At 36.6% G+C, this 24,031-nt stretch overlaps 2 long non-coding RNA genes across 2 annotated transcripts in view; both read right to left on the minus strand.

Moving 5' to 3' along the window:
* LOC121069985 overlaps positions 1-8,761 on the minus strand; it is a 40,235-nt gene extending 31,474 nt beyond the window's left edge. The window contains exon 1 of the long non-coding RNA XR_005819802.1: positions 8,199-8,761. This is a non-coding gene — a long non-coding RNA (uncharacterized LOC121069985). The remainder of the gene's footprint in view (positions 1-8,198) is intronic.
* A 9,964-nt stretch (positions 8,762-18,725) lies between these two features.
* On the minus strand, positions 18,726-22,243 carry LOC121070110. The gene is made up of 3 exons (XR_005819899.1): positions 22,083-22,243; positions 21,566-21,660; positions 18,726-20,793 (listed from the first exon to the last, which is right to left on the minus strand). It is a non-coding gene; the product is annotated as an uncharacterized LOC121070110 (long non-coding RNA).
* Positions 22,244-24,031: the final 1,788 nt, after the last annotated feature.

The raw sequence follows: 24,031 nt of genomic DNA on the forward strand, positions 1-24,031 counted from the left end.
GCTCTACAGGTGGATTAGAATCCAATTAACTCCTTTCCAGTTGCCAGTGGAGAAAGTTAGCTTCTTTCATATGTTAAAGGAACAGCTGTGCTAAGAAATAGTTGATTCACACAACATCATGGCTCTCAGAATGAGCACATCTTTCACCATCAATGTCACACATTTGCTGTATGTTTGTTAAAGAAAAACTTGAATGTAGAAACAAATTATGAAATATAGTACGTTTGTGCAAATTAAAATGTGTTTAGCTATAGTTTTACTTTGCCTGTGAGGTTTTTCTCAATCTGCAGTCTTCCGCGATGATCAAAACTCGACAATAATGACATCACAGCACCTTGCTATGGAAAATGCTGTGACGCTTTCACTAAAATGTGCAACAGTTGAAAGCTGACTTTTTAGGAAGGATGCCATTGAGCAGAAAATCAAAAATTCCTGTTATTTAGTTAAAAGTGTCACAGACAGCTGCTACACTTAAAAAAAGATGGTAAAGGGAAAAAAAACAACAACAACAACAACAAAAAAAACCTTTATAACTGGCTTCTTAAAACAGACACCTGCTTTTTAAGGGTTGCTCTGTCTAAATGCTGAGTTTATAAATTGGTCCCATTAAAAATAACAAAATGATAATATCTCCTTAAAATAGTAAAAAGATTATAAGAAGCAACAAAAGAGCAAGCCTTAGCAGAAACATCCCTGTTTAAGGCAAATGAACAAAGTAAATGGATATTTAGATAATGGACATTGAATGTAATGTAATTTGTGAATGTGAATTGAAGAGAGAGATCTATCTCAGGAGTTTTCAAAGTTCCCTGAAAAGTTTTCTGTGTTTTTAACTCTGAAAGAAAAAACGCCTCACAGGGAAAGGCAGCACAGATTGCCCTGCCTGGGTGTCTCACCACTCTGCTCTTAGTTTGATCTTTGGCCTGGAGAGTGAATTGCCCACGTAAATTACAGATGTGTGCCCCTCAGTGGTAACTGTGAAATAGAAACCTGCCGCTGTATTTGAACTGTGCCCATTCAGATCAGACACAGAGGAACCGTCACGTAATAAAAACTTTCATCCACATTCCTCTGTCATGAGGACAGTCATCTGGAGGTTCATCCTTGCAGATCCCCAGATGATATACTTTTAATGCACTTTTGATTAAAATTTGTACTTTGCAGATCTTAGATGTTGTTCACTTTACCTTTTACTGAAAAGTAATGACTAATGTACTTAATGCTTGAACTGTGCCGAGGTGCATAGGACGTGTGATTAAATATGCATTTGAAGATTAATTAACTTGCTTTGACTAATCAGATTGTGACAGTCTGCAACATTATCTTTAGCAGAATGAGAAGATTTTTTCAAAGCCAACTTTGGTTCAAAGCATGAAGGGAAAGAAGCTAATTGATAGTTGATATCATCTCTTTGACAGAATCCTCATTTAGACTAGTTTTCCTTTAAAATGTGAGCATGATACAAACAGTTATAACAACAACAACAATAATGCTAGTAGGGATACTACCACAACTAAAAATTCAGTAAATTAAGGAAAGGATAACATAAAAAAAATTAGAATAAATTGGGAAACATACCTTTTGTTTGACTTGCCTATGATGGAGCTTATTGTTCCACCCAGATAGACGCTTTTAAGGTGGTGAAATAGCATGCGTTTGTGTTCTTCAGTGTGTTCAGTAATGCTTTACTACTCCAGCATAGTTGGATACTGCAGTAGCAAAACGCTCCTCATGTAAGTGAAGGTGTGTAGTAAAGACATCACACTGTAACGATGTGGTAAATGGGTTATGTGAGCTCACTTGAGAAAAATGCAGCTTTGCTGGGTAATGTGTCAATTTTAAGGACTTCTGCTGGCATAATTCTGTTGAGCAAGGATCACAAGGTTTTGCACCCTGCAGATATTTTCAGCCTAAGGCTGCTGTCAATAAAGGAGAAGTGCTGAACTCACACAGGTTGCAGCTATTGGAGAAAGCTGGCATTTGCTTTTTAATAGTAAAAAAGCAAAGAGAAGGGAAAAAGGTCATGAAATGATCCCAAAGTCCTGGCATGCTATGAAATTCACTAGTTTCAGAGATTTACACTAAAGGAATGTGACTTCATTCAGAAGTCTTTCTCTCCATACCTATTGCTTTAGATATCAGGAATTGTTTACCTAACCACTGTACAGTAAGCAATGCTAAATGCAAAAAGCAGAAGAAAGATGGTATACTGCTTAGAGACACGGCCACTTCTTTATTTTCTGATGATTGCAACTTAAAATCAGATTGTTTCAGTGTTAGAGAGCTATGTCTATACACTGCCATAGGGAAGTCAGGTCAATAGGACTTGCATGGGATTCATTTGAGCTTGTCTGAGCTGCCAACCTGGAAAAATGACTAAAAAAGAAAGGAGGGAAATATGCAGTGGTAGGACAAAAGAAAAGTTCTGTTCACCTTTAAAAGCATTGCTAACATAAACAGGACATACTTCTACTTCGCATAATAAAAATCTGAAAATTAACTGTTGCAAAGGAACCCATAATAATTCTGAGTCGTGAATTTCCTTCATGTTCTTGAAAAGTAACCTGAAGATGCTGCCTGAGATGTATTTCGGGGGTTCACGCTTTCTGTATCCCTTTGCAACACTGAATTAAATTGTTCATGAAACATTTATTTCTTCAATTTAATTTCAAACAATTTTCAAATAACCGAAGGAAAGAGATCATGTTGACACAAAAAAGAATAAGAGGTGGTAACTGGGATTTACTGAGAGCAAATAATTTATTTCCTTAGCAAACCACAACAAAATAGTTATGTCACTGTGGTAACCACCAGACTGGAGAAACACTGAAACCATCAGGAGACACAGGGCCCTCTGAGGCTTGACCTTTTCTAAACGGATGCTCTGAGAAATGTTTACAGCTGCCCATTCCCAGTCCAGCCTCCATTTCTGTTCCCATCCCCAGAAATACTGTTGTTCTAATTAGGCAATATGAAAATGGAAAGGACAGGCTTTTGATGTTTCTTTCTCATTTTTCCATGTAGTTTTTTCTCCTTTCCTTGCCAGATTGCTACAGTGAGTGAGCATAAAGTGACTGGGAGAACAATCTCAGGTGCTGGCAGTCTCTAGCAGCCCAAGGTGGTACGAGGGATGGCCAGGGCAGACCTGGGTCTCCTAGCACTTGTGTCCAGATCTCTGGCTATCATTTCCCACCAACTCTGGCCTCTTCCTCCCATTCTGAAAGTCTCTAGAGAATTTAAGTAGAGCTATGGGACAAGCAGGTTTGTGCTGATTGTTTTACCCATGTTGTCAAACACACGTGCGCTGCTGTGCTGCATTGTGCCAAAACCAAACAACCCTGCTAGTGCTTCTAAATTCTCTTGCCTGATACTTAGCACAACTCCCTCACACCTTCCACCTGTTATCTTCCCTCACCTTCCCCTTTCTGCTCTTCTCTTTTTTCTTCTTTGTAACATTCCTCCCCTCTTTACCCTGACACCTTTTGCTTCCTTTTCATTCCTAGTTTTGTTCTTTATATCACTTAACACCTCTTGGTTGGTTCTGATTATTTTCTCCCCTTTTCTACCCTTACACTTGCACCCATCATTTTTATTCTTTAAATTTTTACTTCCTCTCCTACTCTCACATCTGTTCTTTCCCATGTCTAACTACCGTTCCTCCTTCTCTTCAGCACTCTTTCTTTTCTCTCTTTTGTTTCGTGTCCTCCTTTTCCTGCTTCTCACAAATTGTTCCATCTGCCTCTTCATACTCTTTCTGGACTCTCCAACAAATAATCAAATCACCTTGTGCAGACACCACTTTACTCTCAGCATTACAATGCCTCCTCAGATTTTTTTTTGGCCCATGTGCACTGCTCTTCAGTCAAAGGTGTTGGTGACAGGTACTCACAAGCTCACATTGTCAGTAAAGAGGCCTTCATACATCTCCTTCCTTTTGGCCACCCCACTCACCACAGATCTCTTAATCTTAGCCTAGCTTTGGAGGAGAAAATATAAGTCCTACAAAGCTCTAATAACACTGGTCTTTGGTATGTTAACTGAGTTTTAATTGTCCAACTGAAGTCAATTGCAGAAGTGGATATTAGGAGATTTTTTTTTCCCTGAAAAAAATATTGATGATTTTGTGAACTTTAGCCGAAGGAAAAACAAAAGAAAACAAACAAACAAACAAAAAAATAAGGGTATCCATTGCTAATATTAACTAGCAACATTTGAAAATTTTTAGATGTTCTCAGTTTCTGAGAGGGAAAGTCTCACTTCTCCCTGATCTATTTTTGCTCACAGTTTTCCTGTACAAATACATTAAATGTATTTCATTTGCCTTTTTATTTTATATTATTTCTCCTTTAGCTGGATTATATTGCTTAAGTTGGTTGAGACTTCCGTATAGCCTAATTGCAGGTCATATTCTTATAATTACAACATAACACACAGGCTATGTAAATTCATAACTTGAACATATTCTTGCTATAAAAATTTAGCAAGGACAAATTCACAAAGCTGGGTTGAGGAATCAACAGTTGAGGAGTTTAATTTTATTCAGAAAGATAACTATATTGTATAGGAATGCATAAGCAAATGGATGGTATGGGTCAAAGTCATTCTTGCAATTATCCCTTAGCACAAAGAGTCCAAGTCCATTTTGCACTTAGTAAAAGTCTCTCTCGGTGCACAGAGGAACCTGGAGAGTCAGCTTACAAAGTAACAGACAGCTTGCTGTGGAATATTTTCCTGTTTGGAAAGGTGTGTGAAATAACCAAAAATATTAATAAAGAGCTTTTTTTTAAGGGATAGAGAAGTGTTCCAACATGATTTCTCATACTACTCTGGGAATTTGTCTCGTGAGATTTGCCTTATGAAACAAATTGATTCTGCTTTCACGATACCTTTATATTCTCAGTTTCCTGGTGACTCAGCAGAAAGTTAGAAGCTCATTACTGAAGAGGATTTAGCGTGCCCTAGGTTGGAGCTAGAAGGTTAAAAAGGCAAGGTCACAAAATAAAATTGCATAATTAATTTAGATTAGAAGAGGAAAGGCAGGAGGATGATTCAAGAAGGATGTAGGATTTCTGAAGACAAGACAGGAACTAGAAACAAGGATGGTCAAGTTGCCAAAACAGGCACTTTTTTTTTGCTTTGAGAAGAAAAAATTATCTATAAACACGTAGCTTTTCCTTACATCTGGCAAAACACAGCAGTGTTCTACTAATGTAATTTCCCTTTTATGAATTTAATTGAAATGTACCTTTTTATTTATTACAGTTCAACAACTGAATATATCACAAATAACGTAATTCTCTGTTACACAGATATTAATGGTCATATTCCTCTGTCTCTGAGAAGGCCTAAGTTTTCAAGATCTTTCAAGATTTGCAAATCTGTTTGCAAAATGTTGGAGTATAAATTTATCTAAAATAACCAATTTGTTTTGGACCTTCTTGTCAGCCCTCTGGTATGTTTAAATTCAGCATGAGATCAGGCATGTTTAACACTTTATGTCCATATTTAAGCTCTATGGAACTTCTCTTTTTTGGATTTTGTTGCTCTTCCCTTGTGTGTTCTCATTGTGCCTGTCATATAACATTTGGTAGAAGAATAGCTTTTGGTAACGTTCTGCTTTTCCATAGTGCATTATGTTATAGAAATGAGTGAGTAATCTGTTAGTAAAAAGACTGCCATATTTGATGTAGAGAATTTGCACAAAGTTTTCTTTTCTCTGAAAATCTACAGTCTGTATCTGTAGGCTCAATGTGTTTGGGCCCAAACACAAGAAAGACTAATATTCCTCTGGCAAATTTACCTTCCCAGTATTCTTCCCAGTGCAATGATTAAATAAATTATTTTTCTTGTCACACACAGAGTAAAATTGAACACCATGTTCTTTAGTCGAGTAAGTAGTGAAAGTAGTTGATTAAATGGTCATTCTACTATCAATATTTGAGAGCTAAGATGTACACATTTCCTAATCAAACATAAATTGTAACAATGGTGGGAGATATCTTTTGTTTCTAGCTTCCCACATTCTAGATAAAAAGCATCTAGGTAGTCTCTTGAAAACAGTCATGCCCCACATATCTTTAGGGGAGAAGGATTCCAAGGACAAAGATTTAGGAATCAACTGCCATTTGAGGCTCAATTCTGCATCATTCTAGTATGAGACGTTCTATAGAAGGATAAAGAGGGCAAATGAGGAATTACTTTGAAAGTTTTCACTGTTTCTTCCTAAATGGAAAATTCTAGGTGATTCTACAGAGAGCAACTTCTAGGACTGATGATATTCACTGACTGTAATAACATTTGGAAGTACAGGTTTTGCCACTAGAAATGATTGAGTCGGTAAACTATTTGAGAAAGAAGCTCCTCCACAAAGGGCCACATGAGCTGCTTGGGAAGTTTTGTTCATAGCTGGATTGATACACTACAGGTCCCACCTATAAACCCTCTGCTTGGGAGATGAAAGAGTTTATAGCACATTACACTGTTATTTGCATACTCCTATCACAGCATCATAAATAATATTGGCTGCAAATTATTTTGTATGATACTGTATGGAATTTAAACAGATAGGAATACGAATTTAGGTAAACAATTAAAATTCTATGCTTGAATTATTTTCCACATTAGTTTTGTACGGAATTTGCTTTCATTTGCTATGTGGGAGAAGTTGCCCCACTGTTTCACTAGAAATGGTTTAGAGCGAAACCAGACCTGCAAAAACATTTCTACATCTCAAATTTATGAACTTCCTAATATAACTTTAGCTTAGCATCTGACTTAATTTTGTTAGAATATCTGATAATAGAAGGCTAAAATCTAAGAAATCCCATCTCATCACAAAGGACTTTTCTAAAACTCTCAAAAGCAATTGGATTTATGATGTGTTGGGGATTTTTTTATTGTACCATTTGAGGCAAATTAGACACACGTTTGTGCTTTAATACAAAAAGAATTAACGAACAGCCCACTGGGGGCTGCTGCCATAAGTGGTTCTACAAGAAGTCTGTGAAGATGTGTCACAAGCTATTCCTTGGTCACAAACTACCGCTGCTGAGCAGTTACGATTTGAAGTTCCCCTTCATTCTCCTTTCTTCCCTTCACAAATGTTCATCATTACAAGTCTTTAAAATGCCTCCTTATGCTTCTTCTCATCTCTTTTTACAAACACTTGTTTGGCCTCATTTAGAGTTATTCCCTTTTCTACCTGATTCTTCACAAATTTGGAAATTCGATTTGTAGAGAACTATGCCTTAGCCTTGTAATAAAGTTGGGGTGTCTGGCATCACCGGAGGACCAGGATACTAAACTTAGAAAGACTTAGTAGAAGTAAGAGAAAAGAGAAAGACTTAGGTGCTGCAGCTGAAGGATCCTTACATTCATTTTTCACCTGATTTAATATTTTCAATTTGTTCTTTCATTTTTGCATTATTTTCCTGTAAGCTAGCTATAATAAGCTAGCTGGTTTTGTTTGCCTCCTTGTTGCATGAAAATCAAGCATCCATTTGTTTCAGCTTATTTATGTTCCAGGCAAGTTAATTCATCCAGGTCAAAGGCTCCCCCGTCCGGAAGCTGCTGTAATGGTTGGACACGCCAGCAGAGTTGTACTGCTGGTGGCAAGTGGGGCCCACTGCCTGCCCCCATTTTTCTTCGCCAGTCGTGAACCCTAATTGTGGCACATGGTGCCTAACAGGCTTTTAGGATCTGGACAGGAGGAAGCTCAACCCATTTTCCCAATTTGTTTTTGTCTTTTCTCTGTGAAGGAGTACAAACCTGAGGCCTGTTCATGGCAAGGGGATAGCAAGGGTTTGGGTGTCCCCCAGAAGAGCGAGCTTTGCCTCGATCCCCCTGAGGCAAGAAGCTTTCAGGGCCTACACCATGTGGCTTCTGGGCCCCACAAAATGGAGGCAGCATGAAGCCAAGGCCCGTACACTGCAAAGGGACACAAGGAGAGGTTTGGCTCTCACCAAGAAGACAAAACTTTGACTTTATCCCTTCAAAACTTGACCCCCCACACATGAGACAACTCGTTGTCACCTATGGAGATGACTTTGGAGCTTGACTGGATCTTTCAGCTGCCTCAAACCTAGCCCACTTTCATTTGGCTAAACAACGTCCTTTTAGTTCAGTTTCAGTCATCCCCTTCATCTTCCTCTGATCTTTATATCATAAGCACAAACCAAAATAACAGGCAGTTTGCTTACCACTGATATAATGGCCAGCCTGGAGATGTGGTTGGGGCGAAGATCACTTGCTGGTGAGACAAGGCGACAAGGATCACTCACATCTGATGGTGGTGCCGCCTGGGCCTCCCCTCTGGCCCCAGTCTGGCGGCTCCTGCCAGCGAGCAGCAACCCCACTCCTGACACCAAACCGACTGGGAGTTTCTGTTGTACTCCCTGAGGTAAACTAAACACACATTTGTGCTTAAATATGAAAAGAATTAATGAAGAATCAATGAACATCGGGCAGAGGCCTGCTTCCACAAGCGGATCTACAAGGGGCCTGCGAAGCTGCACCACAAGCCATTCCTTATCTGTCCCTGCACCAGCACTGATCCTGGGACAACTGGCATTAGGTGCCTTACCGTGGTGTTTGGTTCACGCCCTAGCACCAGCTCAGTTCACCAAAAGCATCCTGAGCATGATATTTACAAGCCAAAGCTGTGGTGTTTCTTACTTTACCAGACAGCAGCCCTCGCAGAGGGCCAGTTTATTCACATCAACCTCACCGGTCTGACCCCTCGTGCCACCAGCTCTTCTTGCTCCCCAGGCCTGGCCATGCCTCCATTACGAATTACCACTGCTGAGTGGCCAAAATTTGAATTTCCTCTTCAGATGCAAATACTTTAAAAGTAGAACAGATCATTTTTTTTATTCCTGAAAGTAATTTTTACTCTATTCTTTATCATACCTGATTAGGAACTCTATTTTTACTGTTGACCCAAGGCACATCCAGATACACAATATTTGAAGCAAGTATGACCACACTTTGACAGAAATGTATAATTAAGCCAGGAGAAACAGAAGATGCTTAGCACAGCATCTTACCTAGCATAATGGGGACATACTTATTTTGCCAATTACCTACCTGATTATATTAACCCAGTCAAGATTTCTTCTTCTTCTTCTTGTTCTGTTATTTTTTAATATATATATTTATATATATATATACACCAATTGCATGAGCATGTGAACATTTCTATTTCTTATGTATGGATTAAAATAAATGCCTCAAAACCTAAGCTATCCATGTTTGTACTGAGGTTATCCATAAGCTTCAAGTTACAAATTATAGCTATCTCGGCAGTTGTACCTACTGCAAGTCTCACTTTAACAACACAACACCTTCCCAGCAGTAACTATGATTTGTTAGCTAGTAGCGAATTACTCTGCAGATCTACAACTGAATACTGTTCAGATCTTAATTTGCCCAAGCACAATATTTAACAAAACCCAAGTCAGTGAGATGAACTCAAAACACCGCAAACAGCAGGGCTGAAGCTGCATTGTTTAAACTTGAAAAATCATCAGAATTTTGCTTGCTTGATGGAGAAGTCACATACTTATATAAATCTACCTTATGTAATAATACAATTTACTGACTGAATAGAGAAGGAATTGTACTAGAGTTCAGCAGGGTTATTCTTTTTATAACAGATAACATTATTACTTTTCTGATCATACCATATTTTGTGCTTGTAAAGTTATTCCAGTTCTGGCATATAGCGTACTTAAGGTAGAATAAATATTTGTCAGAAAAATGCAGTCAGATTTCCTGTCAAGGAATGGAACTGACACTATACATAACATCAGGACAAAGAAACCCTAGTACTGTAATTGATATTCAAAATTAAAGAGGCCAGTAAAGGCAAGTTGGTAATTACATTCAGGTGCCAAATCTTTCCTAAGAATTTGAAATTGTTAACATGAGTTTGATTTTTTACTGGACAAAAATCACCTTTCCTTGATTTCTGCTTTTTATTGGTGATTGCTTTTTCCTGCCTCCAAACCCAACCAATGTGGCTCATCCAGCTCTTGCCACAGAAACCTCATCACTTCTATATAGTGCCCTGGGAGACTAGATAGAAGCTCCAAATGAGGTAGCACTGGAAGCTGCTGTGCCAGCTTTTCCTATACATTCTCAGGAAAATCAGAGATCAAAACTGCATTTAGCCTTATTGAAGCTCAGTGTGTGACAGCAGCAGAGACGACTAGCTACATCTGGTAATGCAATGAGAAGTTTAGTGTTCATTCAAAGCCAGGTTTCTCATCTCCCCTTGGTAAACTGTGATTAATCCTGCCAAGACAAAAACAAAAACCTGTGCTGGGATGAGAAAGAAAGAGGGCTCTCCTCACACTGAACACACTTAGAAGTCCCTCTGTGGAGAGGAATAAAAGACTTAAGCTACAATTTTTAACTTCCATTGCAGATCTGTGTCCCTCCCTTCACCTTTCACTCTTACTACAAGAACAATGAACACCTGACAAGTCTGCAAACTCTCTTTGCACTCATTTGATACTGTGACAAGCTAGAATACTTTTTTCTTTTCCTTTTTTTTTTTGAGAAAAACTTCATATTGATTATGAATAGCAATTTTTGTCTGAATTAAATTTCCTAGACAAAATTTCCTCTTTTGCTCTTAGCTATAAGGACCACAGTCTCAAAACATTCTAACCACACTGTGTTTAAAAAAAATAGTCACGCACACAAGAAAAATTATTGACAAAAGCTGCTCCAAATCCTATGTAAAAATAATAGGGCTGTGATGAATGCTGAAATCATAAAGGAATAATCTCTAAAAATTTTAAGCATGTTCAAAAATGGCCAGAGTGGAATCAAGCTTCTGATTTCTAACACCTAATTTTGTCCTGTTTAGAGAACAATCTCTTCGACATCATAGAAATACTCGATTTAGGAAGGTGAAACAAAGTAAAAATTGGGGAAAACCAAACCAAACCAAACCAAACAAAAAGAATTGGAAATCTACTGAAGAAGGATAGTTTTGTGTTGGAGGGAAGTACTATCACTGTGTTTTTTAATCTTTAAGTCTTTTGTTTCCCCTACTTTTAATTCACTATTCAAAGCCACCCAACTTATCAGTGTGAATATTTTCTTGGCAAAAAGCTGTGAATAATTGTATATTTTCAAGAGTCCTAAAGTGAAGGTAGGACCTGAGTAGTTTCTGCTTGTTTGATGTTCCTCAGGTTGGTGTTGTGTTTCAAAATTTAACACTGACACTTAACACTGACTGTAGATTTTACTGGTAGATACTTGTCTGGAACAGGAGGCTGAAAGAAAGGATCAGTCTGAAAACTCACTTTAAATTATTGTCTTAGAAATTCCTGGAAAACATTTTTGAAATAAATGTCTAAACAAAGTTCAGCTTCGAGAGACTGACTCATTGTGATATATGCAAAGGTAAAATGCTTAAACATTATGCAGCTGGAAGACCTTAGAGTATATTCATCAAAGGACTATGGAGTGATGATGTCAGTGACTTAATTTTCGACTACAAAGCCAAAGACAATAATAATATCTAGCTCTATAAATAACTTTGGCGAAGTAAGCCTTCTATACAATTTAAGCCACAGCAATCAAACACTGTTTTATGTCATGTTTGAAAAGAATGTAGTGTGCCAGGAATTTCTTCTTTGTGCTTGGTTTGAGTAATACTCCCCCCTGACATTTCACCTTAATGAAAAAGCTGTTCAAAGTATTTCACAGTTATTCATTCCTTCAAAATAAACATTTTTAAAGTGCAAAATTGCATAAAGGCAATAAAATTCTTGGCTTTCTGTGTTACTTCTGTATTGCTAGACCAGAAGGGAGGGATCTGGCTGGGTATTTTGATGGTAGACACACATATTGAAATAGGACAACAGCTCTGAATGGTACTGAATGTCACCTTTCTTGGACCAGATGCAGCAGCTCCTGTGTTATTTACCTGGTTTTAAGTGTTTTACAATGGACGGAAAGCATTCTACACTTTTTTTTTTTTCCCCTTCACCACAGAACTTGCCCAGTCCTGCAATGGATGGATGCAAAAGTTACCCCATGCAGTTCCATTGATGAACCAGTAAACTCAGCAGTTTTAATTAACATTTGTTTAACATCTGATTCTCCCTGCCTTAAATCTGAGTATATAAAAGACTGAGTAGTTATCATCAGTTACCTAAGATTCAGCATTATGAGTCTTAAGTCATTACTTAGAGAAACGGCTTCTTCTCATTTGAATGTAGACTATTTTTATTTTATCTAGTATAGACTGAACTATGGTAAAGAACTTACCAATCTTAAAACAAAACAAAACAAAACAAACAAAAACCTAAAACAAAACCCAAATCTTTATATTTCGGTAAACTTTATTTTTGGTGACAATGTATCACTGCACTCCAATATCATTATTTCAGTGTAATAAAAATAGAAATTAAATATTTATAGAAAAAAGCTTGTTTAACTTTGTTTCTCAAATGCTGTATTTAAGATTTATTAATCTTAAAGCTTTAAAGTGGTAATAATGATTACTCTGTACATATCTAACATCTTTGAGGTAGGTTTGCATTACTGTAAAGCACTATCGACCTCAAAGGAGATGTAACAATTTAATATTTGGTGGGGGTAGGCAGTCTAAATTTACAAAGGAGAACATATTAGATCATAAATGAGAATGAGAAGTGCACAAAGAGCATGCTTTAAATTTATCGCAGATGAGCTCTTATTTCATTTTTATTGCAGTGGCACCCAAATAGATAAATAAATAAATCAGTGAACATGCTCAAGTGTGCTCTTGTTATGTTAAAGACCATGATGCTTGGGAATCAGCAGAAACAGGATTAAATTTTTATAAACTAGTGTCAAAAAACAAGGCTTAAAGTTGTGTCTTATTTTTTTCAAGGTTACTGAATGAAAAATGTTTTCAGCGGCAACTTACATTTTTTGAAAAGCAGGATTTCTGAACTTTCAGGAAAAGTAACTGGCTCTTATGAACAATTAGTGGCAACTTTTGTATTTACAGCATTCTTAATTTTGGCGTGAAGTTATTTAAAACAGTCTATTCAACTTCATTAAGTTGTTTTCCCTTTTCTTTTGCTTGGGTTTTTACCAATTTTACCATTATTTGCTAATGCTTTTGAATAAAAAGGAAACAAAATGACTCTGTTATGCTATTTTGTGAGCATTCACTCTGAAATACTGGAGTAAACTTTTTTTCCGTAACGTTCTCTGTCATTCATGAGTAAATGGTTCCCTATTGCTAACACTGAGTTCAGTCAATACCGTACGAACCATTAGAACGGATGTGCACCAATTCTGGGTGAAATACTTTCACTTGTGGAACAATATCTTGTGCTGTCACAGAGCACTATAGATAGGTCCCTGTTAGATATTTCAAGAGAACTGACTTAGGAGGCAGTCCAGATTTAATCTTTTTATTAATTACATGGAAGAGGGATCAGCTAAGAAGTTTAATTCGAAATGCAGAGGCTGGTTTTGTCTCAGATTTGCATAACGTCAGGAGTTTGAATTCATCTAAGCAATTTGATACACCTTTTAAAAATATAATAGCAGAGCTATTCTATATTGCAGTGAATAATTCAAGCATTCCTTCAAAGTACTAAAAAGAAATGAGACATGCAGTGTAGTTCCCTTTGTAATAATAGTTATATACATTATTCAAATAAAATATTATTAGGGATAATGATCTCTATTCCTTTATCATAAATGCACATATATTTGCATATTTTACAAAAAAAGCATTTTTAATATGATAATCTGAAAAGTACACAGTACTTTTACACAATAAACAGCTTTTAAATTTGGAACGTCTAGACAAGAAAGTCTTCTATGATACTCAAAAAATAAAATAAAAATCAAAGTCCAGGTACTGTAGAAATCAGAAATCAAGGTATTGCATCAAGTAAAAAAAAAAAAAAAAAAAAAAAAAAAAAAAAATCCTACAAGAGTCATCTAAAAGGGATCTTTTTGAATTTATGCATCTTTGAAAGACAGAAAGGTAAAGAAGTTTCTGAAATGTACCCTACACTACTTAATTTTATGTCCCTTCCACTAACTGATTTAAACCATGGGAGTAGAGGGAAGTCATCTCTCCTCAAAGATTACTATATCAATTTAAATTTTGCCTTGGCCTCTTACCCTGTACCAGTTTACATTTCCCCAGGAAATTCCTCTTCTTCCCTGAGTCAGATTGGAAGGCATATTTCACACACTTCCCTCTTTGTCAGGACTTGCATTATGAGATTTCAGCTTTAAAATGCTATGTTTCCTTAGCAGACAATTTTACAATGCTTCCCTTCAGTCAGAAGCTCAACAAACAACACTACTTCACAAGCCTGATTTGCATCTAAGTTACATAAAATCCCAACAGTTTTCCAGTGCATTTTTGATGCCCTAAACTCTCCTACATCCTTTTAAATGAACTTAAACCAAATTCCATACCTACAAAAACAAACAAAAAGATTAAAAAAAGATACAACTGAAATGAGGGCAAAGATCACTGGAGGTGAAAATCAGAAACATAGATTTTTCAAGCAGACATGAATGCAGTTGATTTTTGCTAAGTGCTCATGTTCTATTTATGAAAATCTCCTGAAGTGAATATTTTCCACTATAAGAGCTCTTGTAATTTATACGTCCTTGGAAATTCATGCTTTGTGCAGAATTAGATCATTTTAAAGTTATTGAATTGGAAAATCCTGTAGAGGAATACATCTGGGAATCTGTGACTTGCAAAAATTTAGAAGCAAGAGGCAGTAGCTTAACGAATTCTCTTCTCGAGATGATACTTTTGAATGAGAAAGGATGTGTCAAAACTTAGTGGTTAGACATCTTTTTGCTGAAGACAGTTTGATTTTTGCTTTTATTTTACCCAAAAATGCATTTTGTTTCAATCATTGTTTTTTCAAGGAATGTCTACAAGTCAGTTAATGGAAGCAGAGCACTTAGATCGACAGGGAACTTTACATCTGAAATTTCAGCCTTCTCAGTGCATGTTTACTGACAGCATCTGTGAGTGATTATTTGAATGATAGAAATATTGGAGTTGTCAACTGCTTAAGATAACAGTCAGATTTGAACATCAGCATGGCCCAAAATGCAGTCCCGATTCCCCCATCACAGCTACCCTTCTGTTACCTACCACAGTTTCCTTAGAAACAAAGCAATGGCTTGCATGGGTACTGCATACATCCAAACCCCATTTTAACATTCAGTGAGTGAGGGCGTGAGCGGGTCTACAGGATGTGAGAGTGAATTGTTGATGCCAGCAGGAATTTCCGTATATGCTAGCAAAAATAGTTTTTTGTTTGTTTGTTTGTTTTCCCCTTTCCATACCCTTGTGGAATTTCCATGTCATCCTGTTAGGTATAGAACTGGACTCCTACAGTCTCAGGCAATCTGGATAGCAAGTAATTTCAGAGACTATCTATCTAGAAATTCTGTTTTTTGCAGATACTTTTCCCCATCTTTCCTAGTTATTTAACTATTAGTTATTTAACTAATTCAAGCCAGTGGGCTATAAAGTAGAGTACATAGCCTCTGTGCTCCTTGACAGTGTGTGACCATTTATAAGACAGTACACTTTCTACTTTCTTGAAACTCTTCATAGACAGTATACTGCCCACACCACAAAACACAGCCTCATACCTATTTATTTCATTATGTTTTCATTCAATAGGGTCTGATATCCACCAGTCACAAGTCAGCCTCTAAAAGGAGTCATCCTATACTGCATCAATCTGCTTTATTGGGTAACTGCAAAAAATTAGAATAAACCTTCATGAACATTGGAGGGTAGAATATACTGATATTTCATGAAGAATTATAGATTTGTTATGATGACAGCAATATCTGATACTGCCTATATATTTGTATGTGAATTCAAATAATAATAATAATCACTAGAATTAAAAATAGAATTAATGTGACAATTGAAAACCTATTGGTCTTGCAATATTTCAATCCTCCATTGGAATATTACGATGGGGGACAGGGCTAGGAAACACAAGGTTTGTAAAGCAACTCTGGCAGAAGATGGGTGTACATTTCACAAGTAAAGGTATTTCATGGAGAATGCTCAAAACAATTCTCCTGAGAGTACGACTGACTAATACCAGCAATATAATGTATAACTTATGACCCATTCCAAAACCTGATGACTTCACTTATTTTTGTATTCCAGGAAAAATGTCCTGCCTTGATGGTACTTTCACCCACCTTTCTCTTCTCCATCTAGCAAAATGAAAAGATTGAACATGAGCTAATAGTACTTGTAATACTGAGTTTTATGGATGCCTTCTGAATACTGTCCATATATTAATGTCTTTTACAATATAAATGCCTTTCCACCACTCTTTTTAGCTAGCTTCAGGGCAGGACAATAATCTCAGCGAAGAAAAACCCTGTACTTCTGTTTTCCATTAATGGCTAGCAGTGTTGTTTTTTCTAACGTAGAGCACGCTCAGTATCAATATGCTTCAGAAAAGCGATGTATTTTTCTTCAAAGTAAAAATAATAAAAGCATAATTAATCACAGGAGTCCTTGCAGCTGTTGTTTCTTTCCATTATACATTTATCTGAGCAGGAAAATTCAAGTAGAATTGACCTGGTTGCCAATATTTATCAGTTAATCCTCAGAAGAGGCAAACAACTGTCAAAGTTTTCCTTGTGAAGTATCAATAATAATATAGACATGCTAACTAGCATTTGTAACTATACTGTTTTTTCTTCACATGATCATTTCCTGTTATTTCTTTGGATTTAAGAGTCAAGAAAATCTATTACTGCAAAAAAAAAAAAAAATCAACATTGAAGGTTATTTCCCTTCAGGTTTTACAGAGCATGCTAAGTACAAAAAAGAAAACAAAACAGCTGGAAACTAGAAAACTTGCTCTGGGACATTCCCGTTTCTTTAACAACATAATTTTACTGACTATACCAGGAATTTAATATCCAAATGCCAAAGGAAATTTAAGATTTAGTTTGAAAGAGATTTTAGTTATTTTGCTATTTTTTGCTTTGAGTAGGCAGTATGTACTAATAACATGGCTATGGCACTGCATTGTACTGCTGCTATTCATATAGTGATGACAGGCTATAATTAATTCTATTATTTTAAGTTTTTTTTTTTGTGTCCTGAAAATAGTAGTGATTTGGCATCAAGTTACTGATTAGATAAAAATGAAAAGCAGCTTTTTAATTGAGCATTTTATCATCAGATATTTTGTCACTCTCTCAGTCTTCTAAAACACAATTTTAAAGCAGAAAATTTTGAAGTACATTTAAACAAATATTCATAATAAATCACACTTACAAAATAGATTTAGGATCTGGAAGAGAGAAAAGGGGTAGTTTTTAGAGGTATTTAAGCACTTATCTCTGTATAAAGTCTTACAATTTTCTGAGGTATCAGAGCATGTTAGACTCTTCTGTTGATTTCAGCACCCAGTATCACCTGCTTCTACCAGTTAGAAGCAGGGAAGTTAATTGCTTAAATCCTTTGTTTTTACCTCAGATGTATCTACCCCTCCAATTTATAAAATTCTGGCCAAATACAGATAGAATGAAATCCTCTTTTTAATTAATTAATTAATTAATTAATTAATTTTTAGGATCATTGCAGAATATCAAACACCTCAGAAATTCAAATGTCATATCTCTTGTGAGTTTCCCAGTTTATACTACCAACACCTTTATTACAGTTAATTAATGATGTATAGTACTAATCACAGTCATCAGACAAGATCAGTTTGCAGGTAGAACTCTTTTCTAAAGTGTGAACAGTGCTCATGTATTAGCTTTCAGCTGCTTCAATTTCTTAGTTAACCATCAGCAATTATTTCTCTGTTGTTTCTAGTAAGTCTTGTCTAAAAATTAGTTGTTTTTTTTTTCTTTTTTTTTTTTTTTCCTCCTTTTCCTTCTTCTTCTGTTTCCTAGCAGGAAAAACAGTCAAAAGTTTCAGATACACTCTCAGTTCTGTTCAGGCAGTATGGATAAGCATCTTATTGAGTTCACAGTGTGAATTGAATACTTTAGACTCTAAGGCAATAAACTTTTCTAGATGGCAACAAGTTTCTCCTTCCCCTTCCTCTGCATTTTCAAGAAGATTTACCTAAAGTAGATCATTTTATACGGTTCAATCTTTGCGCTCCCAGAGCTATTCCTGAGTGTTTTTCTGCTATTTGGCACTGCTGAGAAAAATCTAACTCAGTTTTTGTGGCAATTTAAGGAAATGAGAGATCATTTTCTGGCCTCCTTGAGCCTGGCTCACTTTTATCTCAGGATGAAAATCTACAGTCCCCCTTCTCTCTAGGTTAACATTTTATTTTATTTTATTTCTAAATATTCATGGCAATTATCTTAATAGGTCTAAATCAATGTTGGCACATTCAACATTTTTCTCTGTTAGAGACAATACCAGAATCAGCTAGTGAACATTGCACTTCCACTGGGCAAAATACCATTATTCAGAGAAAATAAATTTGAAGGAAAACATAGTATCACATAACAGCAAGGGTCTGTGCCCATTGCCCTTCAGGCACTCACCCAACTAATGGCACCTGAGAATCCCAGTGAAATGAGAATATTTCAGATCTTTACACAGTGCTTCCTTTTTGGCAATGGTGCCGTATCGGCTCTTGGGTTGAATGTGACTTCTAAAGTTGTCACTTTATACAATTACACTGCATGTAAACACAAATGGTTGGCCCTATTGCCTTCAGGAAAGTCATCCATGAAGCAGGAGTACCAGCCAGCAGTGGTAGCCCTAAATACCTAAAATGATTAACATGCATTATTTATAAAACTACAATAATATAGGAATGTTCTATTCATCTCTAGCTTCTGATATATCTTGCTCTAATGATAATTGAATTTACTACATTACAGTAACATCGTTCTCTATCACCATGACATTTTTGAAGTTGTAGCAGTATTTTGGAGTAAGTTACATGTAAACATTCTCTTAGCTCAATAAATTGCTAGTTTTGACATGTAGACAGTTGTTTTCTTTGTATTTGAGTGAATATTTAAGCAGCTTAGGCACATCATGACAGCACATGGATTTCCTTTCTATACAAATCTGTATAAACATTTGTACTTTTTCTCAGTTCTTTCTCCATGGATTTCAAAAAGAAGGTAAATAAATCTGGGAAATGTAAAAAATGTTAAAAAATGTGAAAACACATGTTTCTGGTTTGCATCATTCATATTATTAGCCATTTGCATACTCTCAGCACAGATTAAGGTATGAGACAAACTCTCTGAACCATAATTATTTGCAATCGACAGAAAAATCTTTACATTGAAATATAGAGTAAGTGTTGCAGCAGGTAACACTTATTCCCTCTTGCTTAATGCAATGAAATAGAAAAATTAAAGGGTGTATAAATGACTAATTGAGAAGTAATCTTGATTGCAAACTGTACCATTAGCAGCTCACTTAAATTGTGGTTTTAACAGACTGTCTCATCTTTTTACTGCAGCCAGATTTCTTCTTATTAGTGCCCTAAAAATAACAGAGACAGAGATTTGTGAAGCTGCTTAATCTGGATGACTACACCTCTGGCTCTAATAAATAAATACTTAGGGTACAGCCAGGTTGTTTTTGTAACTAATGTTATTCAGCAATTTTATTCAACAGAATGTAACCTCCAGATATATCTGTTAACACACCAGAGTTACTAGTAATTTTTTGCTTCTTAACCCAATTTCACTGAGATTTTACTTGATTAAAGCACAGGAAGGCAAGCTGTCCTGGGAAGGGAAAAGGGTTGCTCTTCTCGCACAGCCGAAGGAGTACCTTTCCCTTGCTGAAGATCCTTACTGCTGAACTGTTCTGGAGGTAACAGAATGAGAGAAGAGCAGTGAGATCAGCACAGCATGCAGGAGTTTGTAGCGCGCTGCAAGCAATAGGGGCATTATAAAGAACACAGAGATGGCATTAAGGTGCTTTACAAGAATGTATTACTTAAACATATACCACACCTCTCAGAAACTATTATTCCTCTCTAGCCTGATTATTAACAAACATCATGAGTTTGTTTTTAAGGTACAACTTCTATCATAGTAACTTCCTCATTGAGTTTTACAGGTTCCTATATGTTGGGAAAAACAATGATTGTTCTCATGGCACCGCTTCATTTGTTCCCTCTCCATGTTTCATATGGAAATACTGGAGCAGGTATCAGATTAAACCAAAATGATAAAAGAGCCTCTTTAAGATTTGTTTTAGAAACAGACGGTGACCCTAGGAGCTGTTCAGGCTTCTGTACAAGAAGGGCGCTCAGGCAACAGGGTGAGGGCAGGGGCACGGCTCTGGGAACAGGCAGATCGCCCGTCCCTTCTCTTCTGCACCTGCCCAGGTCTGTCGACAGCAGTCCTGGCAGAATAAAAATACTTTACTGAAGAGTTTAAAGCATCTCTGCTTCTGAGAGAGATTTTATTATTTCCTGACCAAAGCACACTGTTACTATTAAAAATCGCCTAGCTCTTGCTTCCTGTCTGCCCAGTTACTTTGACAGCATCCTCAAAGCCCTTTCTCAGGGAATTATTTTCTCTCTTCCCACACTCCTATCCACCATGCAGGAACTCTTTAGGCACATACATTTTGTCCACCTGAATCTCCTGTCAGGACTGTCACATCTCATTCCCTGTTATTAATGTCTCGGTGGGCACACAGTTGGGTGGCTGCAGCTCCATCCACTGGTGTGTCTCTCACACGGCTCATCCAGATCAGGGCTCCTCTTGTGGAATCCCTCCAGCTGAAGGATGTACTTCTAAATCCTATTTTAAAATGGAAGAAAAGATTCTGGGAAACACAGTAATCCCTCCATACTGGCACCAATATGGTACATAGACATATATTTGCTGTTTCCCAGAACTGACAATGGGCTGGGACTTACATGTTTAGAAATTTTGCCAAACAACTTCAGAAGTACAGAAAATATAGAGTCTGAATTAAAAGAAATGGCAGGTTGACAAATGAATGGTTAGCATTCATCATGCATAGCGTTGTGTTTAAAAAGCAGCAGCTTGGATCATAGCATCAGTAGTAGAATTATTTTCTCCCTCGTCATCATTTTTTTCTGATAATGTTAGGGACACTATGTGAAATACTGCTTAATGAATGAACTGATGGTATATGGAACAGTTTAGTAGTCTTTGTTAAGGAATGTACTTAATGTAAATTGAAAGATTATTTTCCTGGTAAAGTAAGCAGAGCATTTAATTCCATTATGTATCTGACAGAAATATTACTAAAATATGAATAGTTTTCAGTTGCATACAAAAACATTCTTCTAAACAAATTAAATTTGCTTCAGATTGTCATTCAAGTAGTCATAAGAGGACCAAAACACTTTTGCTTTTCTGCTGTGTCCTTCCTCTAATAGGTTCAAACATTATTAGTCAGCCTTAGTGCCTACAGATTTCTAAAGGAAATGTCTAAAAGGCAATGGGAATTCATGCCAAGTCCTGTTTTTGAGCACAGACGCCAGGAGAAATAATGGTATTTTTATTTGTGTAACTCGGAAGATAAATTCTAGTGATGACATACCGCAGCGGTGGGGGTGAATACCGCACGCCTCCTCAGACAGCGGCAGTGAACAAAGACCACACTTCCTTCAGTGTTCTGCACCTGGCTGTGTAAGGCTGGAAGAGACAGGTTCTCAGCTTATCCGAGTCCAGTTATGCTCCAACATGACACAGTCCCTACATTAGAAGCCTAATCAGTTCAATATGCCAGATTCAGGCTAATTTGCTGAAAGTCCCCTCAACCCAGGTAATGAGAAACTCTCACTCTAGCTTCATTGCTTTTTAATTTTATTACCGCTTCCTCTTGGCTTGATTTGCCATCCGTACTTATTGAATCCCTGCCTGTCTCCCATATCTTAATTAAAAGCTTGTTCCTTCTGCTTTTCTCAATTATCTATTTTTCATGCTTTCTGGAGTTTTGTCCTATGACTTGAGCTCTTATTTGTGTTTACCATCACAAGCCAACACAAGCTTATATTCAGACCACAGTCCAAAGTTACAGAAAAAAGCCACTATTCCTCCTCAAAAGTGCTCCCCACCTGCACTGAGAAATGTCCATGGCAGATCTTCCTTGCATGAAGTTTCCAGTGTTCACTAACAAAAAGGAGAGGCCACAACAGATACTGTAGAAACAAGCAGTATAATAATTTGTAGGCATGGTACAGTTTGAATTGCACACACCTGTTTGAAATACTTATTCTAACACAGAACCCGCCATAACCAGAAGCTGTTTCTGAGTTTCTAGTAAAATTAAGGTTGACTTTTATTTTAACATTCTTGATCAATGTGAACAGATTTTAAATGATAGCATAGCAGCCTACTTTAAGCACTGCAAGTCGGTTCTAGCTAACATTTGCACTGTTTGGGAACACTCCAGGTTGTTAAAAAAATCCACTGAAAAGGTGCTTATATACTTAATCCAGACAAGAAGTTTACATGGTCACCTTAATGAAATGAATACCAATTGTACTGTACATGTACTGGAATAGTTGAAGTCTGCAAATTATTAGTCTTTGAGTGGTTATGTCTGGGATTAAAAAAAATCTGTCACAAAATACCTCCTTCTGGAAGTCAGGTGGCTTTAAAGGCTTGAGTCAGAGGCTCCTTTCAGACCACTTGTGACTGATAGTCAGCAATGTTCTTGCCTTTCATGAATCACTTCACAACCTATTTGTAACACTAAGCTATATAACATCTAAGAAGTTGTTTCAAACTGTAGATTATGCTTTCTTTGAGAAGTCACTTTCTTTCATATTTAAACCTTGTCTCTGATAAATTTGTTGTGTGCTCAATTGTTCCTGAATTATAACACAGCAATTAGTCATTCCTTATTCATGTGCTTCATATCAATAATTAATTTATTGGCATAGTATTTTTCCATTTTGGTTCTCTAATTCGGGATGAAGAGTCCTACTTAAATAACGAATTATACAGTACAAGGGAAAATTATAGTGTTTCTTTATGACTTTTAAAAATGTTATTGTACATTTATTTTTGAGATCAGTGAGCTGAAGTTGTACACTGGCATAGTGGTGTTGCTCCACTTACCGTTTAATAATTTCTAACATGCTTGTATTTTTTCAACTGCTGCTAATCACAGAGTTGACATTTTCAGACAGCTACTTGCAATGACTGCCAGAACTTTTTAATTGTAAGTATCTCATTTAGAGTGTATCCCTATATGTCTATACACACACATATCAATATTTACAAAGCTAGGGTCACTGCATTTTACAAACACACACTATTGAGTCGCTTGGATTGCTGACATCTGTTGCAGTGCTTTGACAGCAGCCCTAAGATTTGATATTCTGAATAATCTTCCATGAGCAAGTTGTCAGTAAACTATAAACTAATACTTCTGGCAATGGATACAAAGATACAGCATATGAATATATGACAGAGTGGAATAGTTTTGCTGAAATGTTTTCTTCCTTTGAAGTTTTCAGAAGTGATTTCATGGTGCAGCAACTCTTTATGCATTCTAACTACACAGAAGCTCACCTGCTTGAGTCCAACCATGATGTTTCTATTCTCCCTCACGAAAAAGATTTAAGAGGTCGCCAAATCCTGGTCTGGGCATATCTCATGGAAGCTCAGGGAACAGATATTTTCTTGTGTTTTCAGCTCCAATTATCACACAGACATTTTACAAAGACTTAAAACTGAAAGAGACCATTAAACTTTACACATCCCTTACTTAAACAGTCCTAACCATGAAGGAACACAAAGTCTGTGCAGCAGACAATGTCTAACATTCAATATTTAAGGCATAGCTTATAAAGAGAAAATAATATGCAAAACTGTGTTTAAAGCTGCCAAGAGTTTGAATTTCTAGTAAACTCTAATTTTTACCTATAAAGACAAGGAAATTAGACTAAATATGACAAACAGCAAATAAATTTGCAAGCTGAGTAGGGCACTAAATATTTATAGATGTTTACAAAGTGTTTATCTTCAGGTAAAAATTAAAGCTAAATCTTCCCAC

Source organism: Cygnus olor, chromosome 4 (assembly GCF_009769625.2).
Source record: "Cygnus olor isolate bCygOlo1 chromosome 4, bCygOlo1.pri.v2, whole genome shotgun sequence".
NCBI classification, from domain to species: Eukaryota; Metazoa; Chordata; class Aves; order Anseriformes; family Anatidae; genus Cygnus; species Cygnus olor.